Source organism: Lichenostomus cassidix, chromosome 1Aa (assembly GCF_008360975.1).
Source record: "Lichenostomus cassidix isolate B80296 chromosome 1Aa, HeHo_3.0, whole genome shotgun sequence".
Taxonomy (NCBI): Eukaryota; Metazoa; Chordata; class Aves; order Passeriformes; family Meliphagidae; genus Lichenostomus; species Lichenostomus cassidix.
Window position 1 is genome coordinate 13773596 of NC_139480.1, and position 17506 is coordinate 13791101.

General features: G+C 37.4%; 1 protein-coding gene across 1 annotated transcript in view; it reads right to left on the reverse strand.

The window, feature by feature from the left end:
- Positions 1 to 17506, reverse strand: part of COG5 (component of oligomeric golgi complex 5) — a 172640-nt gene that overhangs the window by 101000 nt on the left and 54134 nt on the right. The gene's annotated exons all lie outside the window — the stretch shown is intronic.

The window sequence follows — 17506 nt, forward strand, 5'->3', positions numbered from 1 at the left end:
CACAAAAGAATGGCAAGAGAAGAAAAGAATATATTTTTTTCCTTTTAAATCACAGAATCATCACAAATTTTATTACCATTGTGGAAACCACCATCAGTAGGGTAGCTACAGATTACTGGGGTGAACTGGTGACTGCAGCAATAAAATCTATTCAAATTCAACTTTTCTCAATGTTTTTTTTCTCCTTTTCTATCTTTCTGGATTTAAGTCAACCCAATTCCCCATGATCAGACAGCCTAGACCTTTACACTATTGCTTATCTCCTAGATAATGCAGCACTCCTCTCATTTACACAGTTTTCAACATTTTGTTTAATCACGCAGGTTTTCCATTGCTTCTTTTGCAAGATCAAATAAAACTTACAAAATAATGGCCAAGGCATTTCACACAGTACCAGATACTTCCTTCATAAGATGATGTTCCACTATTTCCATTTATAAGCAGCCCTCTATGACTTCCTAATAAAGTTATCTTCCTTTTAGTCCTCACAGTAAGTTTATTACAGCACAGACTTAAACATTTTAACTAAGCTAACTGAACTTTTAAATCTTTGCCAAATAACCTTTCACTTTAGAGGCAATTATTTTCATTTATTCACAATAAACTAATCTAATTCTCTGATAAATTTTAGTAATCACATGTTCACAACTGAACACAAAATTCCAAGTGAATAATTTCACAGCTATGTAGATAACATCCCTGTATCTGCACATGAAAAATACCATATAAGAAATCAAAACAAAAGCTTACTGAAATACTGCATAAAGCTCAGTAAGGCATAAAGGAAATCATCTCTCTTAACAGTACAGTATGTCAAATAGGTTTTAGTCTACTAAGAATAGGCCTGCAAATGCTTTTGTCTGCATGCATTTGTTTAAAAAAGGATCAGAGGAGTCAAAGGTCAGCCAAGCAGCAGGACAGCACAGGCTATTCAAGAAGCCCTGTGTGCTGGTGTGTTTACAGAGCTGCTTTTGCCACGGGCTAGAGCAGCCACACTTACCCATTACTTCCCTGCAACTTTTTGCTGTGACTAAGCTGCATCTCTACAGGTGGTCTGGCATATGAACCCATTAAAACTAATATTAAACTCCCACAAGCTCCAATGAACAAGTGTATTGAATGTGAAGACTAGTTTCCTGACCCCTTTCTTTCAGCTGCACAAAAAAAAAAAAAAAGGAGTAAAGCATTATCACAGATTCAATCTAATGCATGGTAAACTCTGAATAAGTTTCTTGGCAACAGGAGATTAAAAAAGGTGCAAATATCACTAAATATTTACAGATACCACAAATACAAGAACTACTGTGCAGTTCACTTATGGCATAAAGTTATATTCTGGAAGCCCAGGCTGCCTAAACAAAACAAAATTAAAATACAGTTCTGATCTCCTAAATCCACAGAAAATCTGAGGAAGATAACGAAAAAAGATACCATTTCTTCCTGCTGCGTTTTATCTTGAAATCTAAATCAAGTCACTTCAAGTGCTAAAGATCTAATCCTTCTGATTGTTTTAAGAAACGAACAGAAAGATGATGCTGCTTTGGCTTCTCCAAATACCTCCATCTGCGTCTCAGACTGGCAGCCACCTCCTGCTAAACTGTTAAAATCTGCAGCTTTGTTCCAAATTTTCTGCAATCCCAACGAAATATCTTGAGACAATGCATTTCAGCAGGACTTCAAGACAGTGGGCTTTTCTGTGGGTTCAGTGACTAGCTGTCCTACTATGGATGCTCCTAGCTGCTATTCTAATGGTAAGGAAGCTCTAGCAATTATACAGTTTTCAAAAGAAAAGCAGTTTTCATAAGGACAGCAGGTCTACGGCAGAAACACCTGCAAGTGCTTTCCTGCTATTCTTATGTGAGAGCAGAAGCTGCAACACAGGCAGGGTGTGTGCCTTTTGATAGCTTTTGTCATCTAAGCTCACAACGCAATATTAGAAATCTCTGCACTTGTGTGCTCTCAAGAGTGATGTTGCTATCCTGGGCAGCATGATGAAACCAAGCAGAAAGGCAGTTGACATAAGAGCAGCCAGATCATACCCAGAATGCCTGTGCATTCCAGATCTGTTTTATTTTAAAATATTGCAGAGGAACTCACACATTCCAACCAGTCCATTTTACTTAGTAAAGAAACTCTGTCAAGTGAAACGAAAATACTACCACTCATTAACTCAGGGACTAGCAAATGTAGGATTTTGCTTCAGGCACTCGTATGATCATTATTCTACTTCTTGCCATGCACAGTTAATCAATAAAACTGTGGTCATGATCAGAGGTGAGTGGGACATAGGCTGTAAGGTACAGGAAGCAAGGAAAAACAATGGCTCACCCCTCAGTTAGCACAGACTCTGGGGACTGGTGTCCAGTTCAAAATGCGTCAGCTTTCCATCTGCTTTAACCTTAAAGCTCTGCAGTGAAACTATTACTGTATTAACCCTAAAAGATTTAGTGAGCATATAACTGACATCTCTCCTTTAAAAGCACATATGTAACATTTTGTTACCTTTGGGAAGATTTGTCCTTTAAACAAATTGGAACCTAAGTATCTTGTAGCACCTCGTGCCTAGGCTGGAGCAGCCACCAAGGCATCGCCCTCACAGCAGCACCACACGCTGCTCCAGCCACTTCTCAGCACAGACAGGGAGCAAATTAGAGGAGGGAGCCATAGTCCTATAACCATTCCTCTACCTCTCATCCCTCTGATAATTCTACCTCTTTATATAGGTTCATGAACATAAAGGCAAATCCTTAACTCTCTCATAAGGTGTTGGTATTCCTTCCTTTCTATCACACCCTATTAAGCTCAGAAAGCACAGCTGGAAATTACTTCTTAAGAACTTAAAATACAGACTGCCTGCTGAATCCTTTTCTTGAACAAAAATATCGTATGTCAAGGCAGAATACACTAAGACCTAGGAATAAGTGACATTTATAATCTACTTCAGCCTACCAAAATGTTAGAACTTTGTATTTCTTAATTAAACAAATATTTTTGTCACTACAATTCTAAATTTCCTTGATTTACTAAACCTGAACAGCTTTTCTAATCTACTGGCTGAGTAGCTGCTTGAAAACACATTTTGAAACCAGTACTTCCCAGATTATTATGTAAGAGGAGTTTCAAAGACAGAGACAAATCTAATATCCAGATAGTACATTAGGCAGAAAAACAATACTTTGAGCAACAGGGTTAGCTTTCCTTAATCTAAATGCTCATCAACACAGAATCTTTCTATTATGTCATCTCATTTTTTAATCTTAAATATTCTTTGTGATAATACAGAATCAAGATAAGAAAACTTTCTGTAAGTATTAAAATATGTTTTGGAAAGAGATAACTATGAAGCTAGTATCCTTATGAGCCCCACAAAAACTGTATTATGCCCTTTATATACACTGAATCGATTTCAAGCTTTTGCTAGAAATTAGAGAACCAACAGAACTCTACAGGGAACAATCAGGTGCACTAACAAAGAGGAGAACAGAAGACAGACAGTAATAAACCAATGTGATTAAATTGCATCACTCAAGAGGCTACTTGAGTCAAAAGAGAAACCCTTCTGTGCTCTGAGAACTAACCTCAGTGATACTGAGAAAGAGGGGGAAAGAAGAAAATTAGAACATCTGAAGTGGATTCCCTAAAATCAAACATCTAAGATCTGCACACATGTAACTCCCTTCAAAGGCAAGAATCCAATGACAAACTATGAGATGTTCTATGGGAGATAGGGAAGGAGGAGGATGTATTAATGGAAAATAATCCATTCCTGAAATTTTAAATAAAATCATAGGATGATAAAATCACAGATCTTTGTTTGCCTGTTTGAGGAAGGTTTGAGGCTTATTTATCTTGCATTGGTCATTTGTTTTACTTGGTTCCGCAGTCTTAGTTGCAGATAATGTTGGTAATATCTGCACCCTAAGAAGATACTGCTGTTTTTCCATAATGAAAAAAAACTACAATTTTTGAAGAAACTACTAATTTAAATTCCAAAAAGTCAACAGGTGTAAATGATACCAGAGAGTTCTGCTGGGATTTAAGTATGCAGAATGTGAGAGGCTACATGATTTATCAAGAACTGCCACAGAGAATCATATGTGCATTGATAGAAGATGTTCATGAAACTGAACCTAAACTGCTACTGGCAATATTTATTTTTGTTACCTTCCATGGTCTTAATTGAAATGTTAGTTACAGCACTAGCTACTGAAAAGGAAGGACATCCTGCTTGCCCCAGTTGAATCTGAACCAACAGCCAGGATGCTGCTGGGCCCAAATTGGGTCAATTAGTTTGTTTTTGTCATGCAGCTAATTTAAAACCAAAGCCTTAGAACAGAGCCTGAGATCCCAATACTACAGCAGAAAACCAATGTTCACCCTTTGGTGAAAGCAACCTAAGGTTTTACATTACATCTCTGGCCTCTAGGTGGAATAGGCGAACACCCTAACTTAAAGAACAATGGTCTGCTGCTTGGAGACACTCAAATTTGCCATGTAATTGATGCATGGAACAGGTGAGGAATAGCAAGAGCAGGCACATTTCTAAGACTTCAAACTGGAAGCTGATGCCTCCAAAAAGAACCTTTGCTCATGTTCTGTTTTAACCAGACTAAATCTCTGCTTAGGCTGCAATGACTGCAGCACACTCTGCACCAGACACCAAAGTACTTGCTGAAGCAAGGTTTATATTAAGCCTTTAAATCAAGTGAAAGGGATTCCACTGAAGATACTATTACACAGTACCTTACAGCCATCTTATACAACTTCAGAAAAAGATGTTTATTCCTATTAAAACTGTATAGATTACAGTGTCTTGCAAAGTGTTCAAAATAAGAGTGTAATTGCTCTATACTAGGTGCCATATACAATGTCATAAATTTGTGATACACTTTACAAAATCATTAATTTTGAATATTACATTATTAATTTTGATTTTTTTCCTTCAGGTATTATTAATTCATAATTAAAGAGGAAGAAAAAGTTATTTTATTAAAATGCCAGTTAGTTACAAGGCTCTTTGTACCTTTCTTTGCTTCTCCTGTAAGGCAAGAGTCCTGCAAACATTTCTTCAGTGAAACAGAGGATAAAATCTCTCTGTGTCATTAGAGTGCCATTAAGTTCCTATGAAATCTGGCCTTTATTTAAACAATTTCTACCATCTTAAAAATTAACTACTTATATGCATAATACATAAGGTTTCAGTTTTTAGCTGTTTGAGCAACATTAAGCGAGTCAAAACTGTCTTGCTGGAGACAGAAACTGAGTGGCGCCTTTTGGCTCCATATTTCTGTTTGTTTTCTCAGACAGTACATTAACACAGTCTTTCTGTTTAAGTCCAGAAAAGGAAATAGAACGTATTAGACAACCAGGTATAGTTTCTGATAGACGTCCCTAGCTAAGGGGAACATGAAAAATAAAAACAAAGCAAAGCACTTCTCAGCTTTTCATTTCAATCCAAGACTGGTTTCATTTTAAAGAAATCAGGCCAACAGTACCAAAACCAAACTGGTGGAAAGCATATGAGTCAAAGAAAGCAAAACTTGAACTACTCATTTAAAAACAGACAATTATCTTGTACTATAAAACAGACCTGACACGTACATTATATTATTATAGAATGGTCAGAAAGGGACTTTAAAAATCATCTAGTTCAACCCCCCAGCATGGGCAGGGGCACCTTCCACGATATCATGTTGCTAAAAGCCCTGTTCTACCAGACCTTAAACACTTTCAATGATGGAGCATTATCTTACCTGATCAAAGCTTTACTTCAGAAGAAAACTGAAAATTCAACATGCTAATTTAGAGACCATGTATGTATAAAAAATTGAACATTTTCTACCATATTAAAACAAAGGGAAAAGTTTCAAGTGTACAGGCAGGTTAGGATAAGAAGGAATGGGTTGTCATCGTGCACTTGGGATCAGCTTTGTTTCCTGCAAAGGATTGCATTTTTTCTAGAATATGGTTTATCGTAAAAGATTTAGTAATGCTTTAATAACTATCTATGTCCAATCCTATCTACAGAGGAAACCTGCTGCTTCTCTCCAGACTGCATGCAAAAATATAAAAAAAATACACCCTGAATTGGGAACAATTATGGGGGAGCAGTGAGGAAGACTGACTAGCTATTTTTAAATTATATTAAAGCTGCATTTAAGTTGTCTTGATGGAAGAGTTAATTCCCACTGCTCTCTGGGCTGGAAATCAGATGCCACGCAGGATCTGGAACTGATGGAAATGAGTTTGATATCTATTTTTATCATCATCACTGACTTAACAATGAGAACCAAATTTTGGAGACATTCCTGTGAAAATGCCATGATTCAGAAAATAGCTTAACGCACCAAGACAAACACTACTTAGGTCTAATCACAAGTTATACCACACGACTCCCACACTCACTTAGGCCTAAAGCAAGAGTTATTGAACTCTTTTAAGGTTCCCCCTCCCACACACCATTAGATCTCCCCCATTCCTCCCCCTCACCCTTGAATACAGACTCACAACCTTACTTCACCACGACCTACTAAACCTGCTACTTTCTACTTTGCCCTCAGCTGCCTGGACTGCTGGGCTCCAAGGGGAGTGGGCAGCTGGTGGCTGTTTAATGCCATTGTTAGTAACCTGGGTGACAGGGCAGAATTAACCCTCTGTGAGCCTACGGGTGACAGCAATTTGAGGAAGTGCTCAGCACCCTGGACAGCAGGGCTGCCATTATGAAGAACCCCAGCAACCTTTAGAAAAGGACAGACAAAAACATTATGAAGTTCAACAAAAGCAAGTCAAGCTCTGCTCACCCAGGACAGCACAACCCTAGCCACACAAGCAGGTCAGGTGCTCGCTGGTTGGAAAGAAGCTTTCAGAAACAGACCCAGTGGACAGAAAATTTAACTTGAACCAGCAGCACATCCTTGTGGCAGAGGCAGTCAGCTGTGTACCAGACTGGGTGTACCCAGCAGGTTGAGGAAAGTCATTATTATTATTTGGCATCCATAAGGCCACTGTACTCCATGCCTCCCAGTAAAAGGGAGACATTGACAAATGAGTCCAATAGGGAACCACCACGACAGGAGACTGAAGCATGTGAGTGTGAGGAGAGGCTGAGAGAACCCAGTTTGTTAACCTTGAAAAGAGATGGATAAGAAGAGATCTAACTGCATCTCCTGCTACCTGACAGACAGACCTTTCTCAGAGGTGCACACGGACAGGACAAGAGGCAAGATGCTCACACAAGCTAGAGCATGGGAAATTCTAGTTAGACATGAGGGGAAAATACTGTACTTACAGTTCCATGGACTTTACCCATTGAAGATACTACCTTTCAGGAATGCACACATTATATTTTAATATAATTACATTGATAAACTGTGAAACATTAGGATCTCGAACTTTAAAAATCAACCATAAGCTTCTTAACCCTTCCCTAAAAACAAGCTGATTTGAGAAACTTCCTCAAGAGTCCCAAAACATTTTTAAAATGTATAATAAAATAATTAAAACTACTTTTTTTTTTTCTAAATTCTCTGTGATGAAATACTCACAAAGAACTGTAACACTCATGCCATTCATCACTAGTACTTGAGTGGAACTGAAACCAATTTCACCCCAAGCATTTCGTCTGAGCTATGGCATAGAAATCATAAAAAAATTCAAAACAAAATTTCTTACACCAAGGACCATAAATTACAAGAATAACTAGGTCTGTAACACGAAACAAAAGTTATAATCATGGAAACAAACCCAGCATCTATATAACTTACAAAGTCCACATTTTATTCTGACAGTTAGGACTGTTCACTAAAAATAAACAGAAAAAAACCCATTTTTACATAATAAGATCATTGAAGTTTAATTTAGACACTGCAAGATAAGAAACTGCTCTTCAGATGTACATGGTTTTTCAAAATCAAATTTATTCTGGCAACAAAACAGTAATACCTCTACAAGTCAATACCCCTCTTGGGCTTTTTTTGAAGCAAAGTAAAAATAAAATATGTTGCCAGTAAAAATCTAGTTGTCCTATTTCAGTTTGGAACAGATTTCATAGCATCACAGATGCAAAGCAAATGTACAGCATGTGTGAAAGAGATGAAAACAGAAAGGGGGACAAAAGGTATAATATGGAACAGGAGAGAGATGTAGTTCAAGTGGGGCATTACAGAAGAAATGAACTTAAGCTTTGAAAGAGCTGAGAATAACAGTATGCTCAAAAATAACAGAATTATAAAAGAAAATTATAAAGGAATGTAGTGAAAGGATACAAATACAGATCAGGTATTATTAATCTGTAAGAGCAATTTAGTGCCATCATATGCTTTCCACCTTGACAAGTTCCTCCCCACCCCCACCTAAACCCACAGCTTTGTACTGCTTACTCATTATCAAGGCCAATGGTAATGCTCATTTCTGCTCAAATTTCAGGAGAACATCAGAAATGGGAAAACAAAGAGGTGAATAAAGCTTGTTTTTGATAAATTGCATGCAGACACTTATCAGAATTTTTACTACCTAAAGAATATTTCCTAAAATCTCAACAGGTGAACAATAAGAAGTCCTTGAAATGGAGCATTGTATCAGTACATAAAATGAAGCAGGATGAAAAGAATGTACTCGTATATTTACCAGAGATAATTGCATTGAAAATATATTGCAACTGCATAATAAAACCATGTAAAAGAATTATGCCCTTCCAAATGGAGTAGATGAAGTAAACCATCTCTCTCCTGACTTAGGAAACTGAGATAAGGACTCATCTAAATGAAGGTATATGACTTTGGCTGTCTTTTGTTTGCCTAAGTTAGCGTTGTAACTAAAGCCATGAAAGCCAGCAAAATAGTTATGAGCAGAGGGGTGCAAAAGATAACATAAATTTACACGTTGGCCTGAAAATACCAGTCTTTTTGCCAGCTTTTGCATATTATTAATATGTTATCATTCAATAGCTAAGTAGAATTTCTCAATATAGAGCATTATGTAAACATGTGATGATTCAGTTTGCTTCAGTACCATCCCATGTTGCAATAGACCATGCAATCATAAAAAAAAAAAAAATTAAGGAAAATGATGATGTGTCTCAAGAATGTTAGTCAAAAATAACTTCTTTCAAACATCCCACCAGTTTCTGTGAAGGCAAAGATGGCTGACTCTTCCCTGAATCACTGCCTTCGAAGGAGGGCAGGAGAGATTTTGGTTCATTTTTGGGCTTTAATTCATCATGTTAATGGTTAGTGACCTAATTTTTGAATACTTTACACCTGAATAAAGGTATACATAGACATCTAGAGACTTACAGGTCTACAAGTCTACAATTACCGCACTGAACTAGTTTGAACTTCATTTTTTCTTTTTGGTGGCATATATCCAACATTTTTTGAATTTTCATCATTATTTTTGCACTAATATGTGCATCCTAAAATTTAGATTGCCCATGAGAGAACACTGGTAGTTTCTAATATACATTTGTAAATGCCAGGAGATACTTTAGGATCAGAAGTGCTACAGGGCTACATAATCAAAGTAATAAAAAAACCTCACACTATCTAGGCCTCTGTATAAGGGAAAATACTACTTTTTTCTTTACTACATATATATAAGCTGCAAATATTTCTTTCATATTCCTCTCTCCTTATGGGTCTCTCCTCTTTTCAACACCCACCATTCACCCCTTTCATACTTACACCTTCAGGAAAACACTTCTGCAAAAGCAGAACTGCATTTTCTTTAGTAACAGCTATGTTAACTCCCTCGGTACTCTAGAATATATGTCATTTTTGTCTTTAATAAATGCATATTTAATTCCTCCCACCTCTCACTTGGCATATCATCAATAACTTCCTGCAATTGGCTGCAGATTTACCTGTTTATATAATCTTTAGAGTCAACAGATGTTGCACAGGCTATAAATCACACAGGTTTTATGTACCTCAGATACTTTGTAGAAGAACAAAGTAAACCTTGTGTCATGTGGAGTACTTCTGCAGACAACTTGAACATAACTGCAAAATTTTAAAACCTCATTAAATATCTCTTATCTTCTACAGCAAAGCCTTTTTGAAATTTAGAGATCAGCCTATGGCAGAAATCTGCCCAGTCTACCAGAACTCTTTCAAATTCTTCTAGCAATAATAAAACTTAGCAACAGTACAAAAAATATAGGCTAGACAAGAATGTTGTTTGAAAGCCAAACAGAACCTAACAATGTTCATATTCCAAACACTTGCATTTGAAGTTAGCCTGCACACAGTCTTTTGACTTTTCAACTGAAATAGTATTTAGTCATGACACAGACTGACAGTAGTTGCCTCTGATGATTCTTTAATACCTTCTTTTTGTAAAATTAGGATAGTGAAATTGATAAAAAAAGTTTAAACCTTTCTCATCCCCTCTACAACATTCATTGCAATTTGATAAAAAAGCTATCTAGATACAAATTGACAAACTATGACTCTCACCCTTAGCAATTACTGCAATGTTTAGCTGTACCTGCACTAACAAGAACACAAGAAAGCTGAAGGAAATGTCTTTTCCTTCACCTGTAAAAGAACCTGTAAAAGTTCTTTGGCAACCTAAAAGAACAGTATGATCTATCACTACTAGTCTGAGTTCTTGCATGTACACTGACTATGATTTTCCACAAAAAACACATATTGTTAAAATTAGGAAGCATATGCATGTATGAAGGTTCAAAATTACCACGGATTAAGATTTCACAAAAATGTACTAGTCTTCTCAAAATGACTAAATATCAGCATAGACAGAAAAAGAAGCCATTGTTTTCATTCTATTATTTTGAAATGGATAAAAATGAAAAGCTAAGTCTTCTCAAATATGGTACTGATGACACATTTGAGTTCTACTGTCATTAATGTCACAGAAACACAAAATTAAAAATCAGTATCTGTTGTAGCCAAGTTCAAAGAAATTAGCTAAATGCTAAAAATATAAATCCCTTCTTTTTTAAAGTTTGCATATCCAAGGAAGCAAACAATAAGTTCAAGGAAGTCTTTCAGTCATTAAAGGCACAAATTGTTAACAGATGGGTGAAAACATTTAGTTTAGCAAATAACTGTTATTAAATAAATAATGCTGATATTTTCTTAGTAGAATTTCATAACTATCTATGAGCCAATTATTATTACCTACATCTGTCATCCAATTGTATCTAAAAATTAACACAAAAGAGTTGAACGGACAAAAAAACGTGCTGCTTAAAGCACAAAATATGGTTAGCAAGTTAATACTTGAAAATAAAATTGAGAAAACATACAGATTCATTGTGTACTCATATGATTCTATCATAATTTATAATACTGTTCCTCTAATTCTAAATAATATTTACCCTGGTAACAGATTTTTCTCAAGCGTTACAAAGCATAATTTGTGAAATTTACTGCTGATAGTTATGACTAATTTCAAGATCAGGAAAGAAACAGAATCCTCTCTAAAAGAAGCACTAATATTGTTTAAATTAAACACCTTTTCCTTCGGGAGAAAAAAAAAACCAGGGAAAATCCAATTTCTCAATAGCATGTACTGAACTTTCTAATAGGAACCCAATCCTGAAATAAAGAAATTATTACACTGCACCACAATTAAGATTCACATTTTTCCAACATCCAGAAAGTGCAGTTTGCCAAACAAAAACAAACAAACAAACAAAAAAAAAATCAAAAACTGAAAATAAATTTAGGAGAAAATTAAATTAACATTACCAATGGTCTTAAAAATTAATGATACTGATACACTCCAAACCATTTATCACCGAAATGCTGAAAATCAAGAAGCAGCAGCAGCAGCAAAGAGTCTTGATTGGAAACATGACAACACATGCAACTCTAACATGTAAAACTTATTACAGTCAAATATGTTTCTCTGGGCTATCTCAGCAAGCAGTATATAATTTCACTCAACAGATCCTAAGAGATAAACTGCTAGATGAGCTGTGGACTTGGCTATTAGCTTCCATTACTTGATTCTGCCCTCAGTCAGCCAAGCTCCTGCCAAGCTCCAAGCTCCTTCCAACATGGAGTGCTGATTCCAATGCATGGACAACTTGGAAAGCAGAAGCTCCACAGAGCAACAGTTTATGGTTTAGCAATATTATGAGCAACAAGTATTCTGAGTACTGTTATGTTCAATAATCCTCACTTTCTGTTCCTTTTCCAATAACTACAAAATAACTCCTGGAACTCATGGAAACATTTAACAATCACTGCTTCCCATGGCAACTGCAACACACACCTCATGGGGCAGCAACTTTGGGTTGTGAACCTGCCATCTGACAGTTTCATTCAATGCCTTTTAGGGCTTGTAATGGAAGAGGGTGACTGCTCATTGTGTCCCTTTGCTCCTCGATAGCATTCATGATTCCATGTACCTCCATCATAATTCCCCCTAGCCATTTTAAACTCATTTATAGGGAGTGGCCACTGACAGCTGACTGACCTCTCCACCTTCATCCTATTGCAGGAGCGTTTGCCATGTATTTCTTCATTGGATAATCTTGGGCTTAGCAACCAATGGATTTACCAAACATGACATAACCATGTCTCTGGCACAAGAATCCCAACAGAGAGTTACTGACAGACAGCAGGCACACTCCCTAACCACAGCAGAGCCAGCACAGTGCTGAGTTCAAGCCTGACCCCTCCAGGTACTTAATGAATTTAAACATCGTGCAACAAAAGAAGTTTTAAGTTCTATTAACTGAGAAAAACAACAAAAGTCTATGACCATTCTATCAAGTAAAACTTTTGATTCACTTGAATTATTTTATTACCTTCTTTGCCATTTTATTTAAAATGTTAAAAGTTAACATTTTAAATATTTCTAAGTTAAAAGTCCTAAATTTAGAAGTATGTCATAGAGAGACCAGAGACACATATGAAGTGCCTTGCTTTTGTGGCTGGAGATGGCCAGAAAGTAAAGAGCAGTAAGAGTTGCTCTAGGATATTGACTCCCCAAAACCAACTTTCACTAAAGCAGCCAGAATCAATCACCAGTAATCAGCCAGTCTCAATATGAAGTTTGGCTTGACTGCAATGCCCTTCAGAAAAGGAAGCAGTTTGGTTTTGGATGCTTGTGTACTTATTGGATTGCTGAAATGGTGAGAAAGGGGCAAACAGAAAGCATCAGAAGGGCTATAAGGTCTAACTTCCCCAAAAGCATCAGCAAGACATGGCAGCACACTGGGGGTCAGCACTGGTCAGCCATTCTTAGTACAGAAAGCTTTTTCCAAGGCTTGAGAGTCTTAAATACTGAAAAATTCCAGCTACTGAGCCTCTTAAATGAACATGGCTGTCTTGGTACTTGCACCCTAGCAGACCTGCAGCATGGCAGAAAGTACAGAGCTTGGTGACAGCCACTGCAAATTGCTGCTTACAACAGGACTTCTCCCACCATATGAACTCTATTACATCACCACTTTACATCTCCTTCTGTTTTCTGATCCAACTAAAGTCATTGCAAGTAATTAAAAAGACAGGATTAGCTGACTGCATTTCAGGAGACATCACACATATCATATTTGTAAATAAAATGGCTTTTCAGGACTGGCTGAAGGAGATGCTGGCAGAGGCTCATGTTAGCAGTGACCTTTGAGAGGAAGAGTCACCCATCAGATTGGCAGCCCTGGGTCCCCCCATGATGGCAAGCACAGCCACCAGCAGGCTGCTGGGACAGCTCCCATGAACCTCAGCTCCTTCACTCTCCAAAAGCAAGAACTGAAGAGGGAATAAGGCTCTAGGACCACAAGAGTACAAGTACTCCAGATTTAACAGAACTTCCATTTGATTTACATGAATGATCTAAGAACAAAAAGTGTAGACTCTGCAGGGCACTGACTTTTAAAAAAATCCATGTATTTATGCTATCATAAATGAGAATTCAAAATTAAATGCATTTTATAAGACCTTTCAGTAACTGCTTGGAAGCAATTATTTCTTCCTATTTAAAGAAAAAATATATTTTGATTATGTCATATTATGTTATGAAATAATTTCAGAGGGAAAAGCAAGTAAGGCCTATTTGTAACAAACTGGATGAAAACTGGACTTCAAAATGTAAAAACTTCCCAGAAAGCAACAATTCCAAGTTTCATCTAACTCTCCTGAAGATTCATTTTCAACTGCAAAGTTAATTATGTTTGATCTGAATTCAGTGAGTAGTGCTAGGGATCAAGGCAAATTGCTGGAGTAAGGGAAAATCAGACAGGTCTTCAAAGTCATTCTAGGTAAGACAGAGCACTCCTTAGGAGCATAAGGCTTCAATAATAAAATTTTGTATTTGATAACAGGAAATAGGAAAATAATTTCATTGGCTCATTTAGAGAATGCCAGTTTTCCATCATCTCATATACAAGTAGTGGTTTGAAAGAAAGGAAAATAGAAATGGGTTGATGGGTGGATATTTACAAATAATCACTCAAAGTTCATTCTCTACAAGAAATGACAAAAAGATTCTGTATGAAGTCTGTTGCAAGGGTAAAAATAAGCAGAACATAATTCTCATTTCAGAAATAAAATGAGGTGAAAAAACTGAAATTGAGTACCAAAGGCCCCGCAGCAACTAAGAGGAGGGATGTCTGTGTGAGCTCACAGAGGGGATCATTTATTTAAAGCTAATAAAATACACAAATCACCAAAAGTGCATTTCTGAGAAAAGAAAAAAACAGAGTAAGAAAAAGAAGTTCCTTGGTCTGATAAAGCAGAACATTTCAGAACACTTCTCCATGCTTCATGTCTTTGAGGAGTCTAAGTACTCTTTGCATGCATGTTCTTCATTCTACCTTCACTCTCCAAGTAATTACTCATGCTGCTGTGAGTCTCAGTCTCCCTCACCCTCTGCCCCAAGTAAAACCAGAAAATATGGTGCACAGTCAGGAAAGAGCATGCAGAAGATGGAGAGGGGAGAGAGGGACCTAACCCCCACTTCCTTCCCTAGAAAACGGCAAAGGGAAGCATCATCAACAATAGTGCTAAGAGCTAAAAAATGAGTCAGTCCTCAAAAAACCACGGCATAGTTCTGTTTCAAAACAACACTGGTAAGTATGTTTTACTTTGTTTCTCTGTTCCTAACGTCCACAGAACCCTTGCTCTGCATTCACCAGGTTTTCAAAGTCCTGAAAACTAAATGGGATCTATAAAGCTCAGGTTCTCAAACTTTATCATGAAAATAACATCTAAAAATGCAGAAATACATAAAAGTAGGATGAGATTTTTCAATTCTACATTGCTACAAGCTAGCTATACAGTCATGGAGGCATAGTACTGACTTTCCCTTTCCAAAGAACATGTAACAGCTAAGACAGATCTTCAAAGGTATTTTTTGAAAAAACAGGCACAGTGCAAGGAGTCTGGGCCTGGTAACAAAGGATGCTCTAGCATTCCCACTTGCAAGTGACATGCTTTATGGAGAAAGGTTAAGGAGCTGTTTTTTAGCAACACTTCTCTCCCTGCCTCCTCCTGAAAATGATCGCTGCTGGCTCCCCTTCAGTGAGGGCTTGAGAGGAATCAAACGATTAACTGGTGAGAACTGCACAGAGAGCCTGCAGGCAGAGGTAAGAGAAAGAGCATCTTAATGGGGAAAAAACTGCAGACCAGAGACTTCTCTTATGCAAGGGAAAACACACTGGAGTCACTGAAAGGACTTGAGAATTACCGGACACTGGAGGATTAAATTACAGGATTCTCCCATCCCCTTTCACACTGTGAGGACAGGAAAACAAGGAACCCCAAATCTGCATACACCTTTTATCAGCATTCCAGCAAATCACAGATCCAAAAAACTTCCAAACCTCTCTTGTCAGAAGGATTTTGCTTTGCAAATGTGTTTAAAAATTGATAATACCTGACTCATCTCCACCACAGAAGAGTTATTTAATGGTGTATTACTTGTCACCTATTATCAACAGTGTCCTTTGAACCCAGTTTGAGACTACAGAGCACAACATAAATCTGCCACAGCTTTTTAGCACTTTCTGCCAAATACTTGCTCATACTCTGCAAAATTATGCAGGTTATTAACCTCACATAAATTTTAAGAGTCTGGGTCTTCCCAAAGAACATGCAGAGGACAGACTCATAAAGTTCTTAACAGCAGTGATCAGGACCAAAATGGACTAGGAAGAACCTTTAAAACCTCCACCTGAACTCAGGTACAGCAATGCTGTGAAATTCCTGCACAAGGAAATGGACTGAAAAAAAGTCCATGAAAAACAAAGGGTGCTGCAACACCTTAATCCCTCTAAAAAAGGTCTCTTGGAAGGACAGACATAAACCTTATGTCTCTCTGCTTCATCATCATAGCTGAGTGTTTACAACAAAGGGAAAGTACAGCTCTTTCTCAATTCAGAAGTAAATTCACTAGATAATCCTAAATATTTCAGTATAAAACAGCACATCAGCCCGAACAAACTTTTTCTGTATCTACAGCACAAGGTTCCTAGAAGATTCAAAAGTAGTCATTGTAAGATTTATACTAAATCAAATAATAATGTAAATATTTTTAAGAACTCTTAGCTTCTAGTTTCAATTTAATTATTTATAGACTTGCTTAATATGTTATTGCTTAATGTGCTTAAAATGTTTTGACTAGTTCAGTCAATGTTGAACAAAGAAAAAGAGTAAAAATTACTTAAGAAAACTGTTCTTCATCTGGAAACGGTTTTCCAACACACAGTGATAGGTTTTCGGCCCATCTGTTAAACCAGCCCCATCAAATTGTTTTGAGGACAAAAAAGGGGGATAGAAAAAAAGATTCACAGTATTCATCATGACTCACCTAGTATTTTTCACTAGGTTTGCTTACTAAAGTGTAACACAGTTGATTCTATATTCTATTCTTAATACATATTAAATCCAGCTCTAGATTACAAACCGGTTAGTGCACCATCCCAGGGATGAACGGAAAGGTCTACAGTACTTTTATGGCACCAAAAAGCCTAAGTGTACAAAAGAGCATCTGCTGGTGAAATGCCTCCCATTTCACTCCAGAGCTACCATAGGCTGACTTGGCAAAAATGCATTCACACCACTATGCATATGCTGAAAGGAGTATCTGGAAGAGTCATGACAGCAAAACTTCCGTAGTGCAGCCCAGACCGAAGCTACACAGGCACCGAAAGAGCACAAGGCTGGGTTTGCAGTGTGGGGCTCTGCAAGAGGCACCTGCTTTGATTTCCAGCCAGTGCCCCGAGCATGCACGGGGCACACAGTGAGCTGAGAATTAAGAATGATGCTGTCACACAGCAGTGCATGGGCTGCTGCTCAGCAAAAGTCTATTATAAGCAAGCTGATCTTCAGCACAGCTCACACTGTGATCAAACTGCTCTGCTGTGAATCAGTATTTCCCCAGTTTTCAGAGTAAACAAGCAAACAAAGAAACAGAAAAAAACCTAGCAAAACCCCCAAACAAACTACTGACCAATACCTGACAAGATCTTGAAATAGAGCTACTGAGTGCATGCGATTTTCTCAAGTAGGTCAATTCGTTTAACTTGGGATTG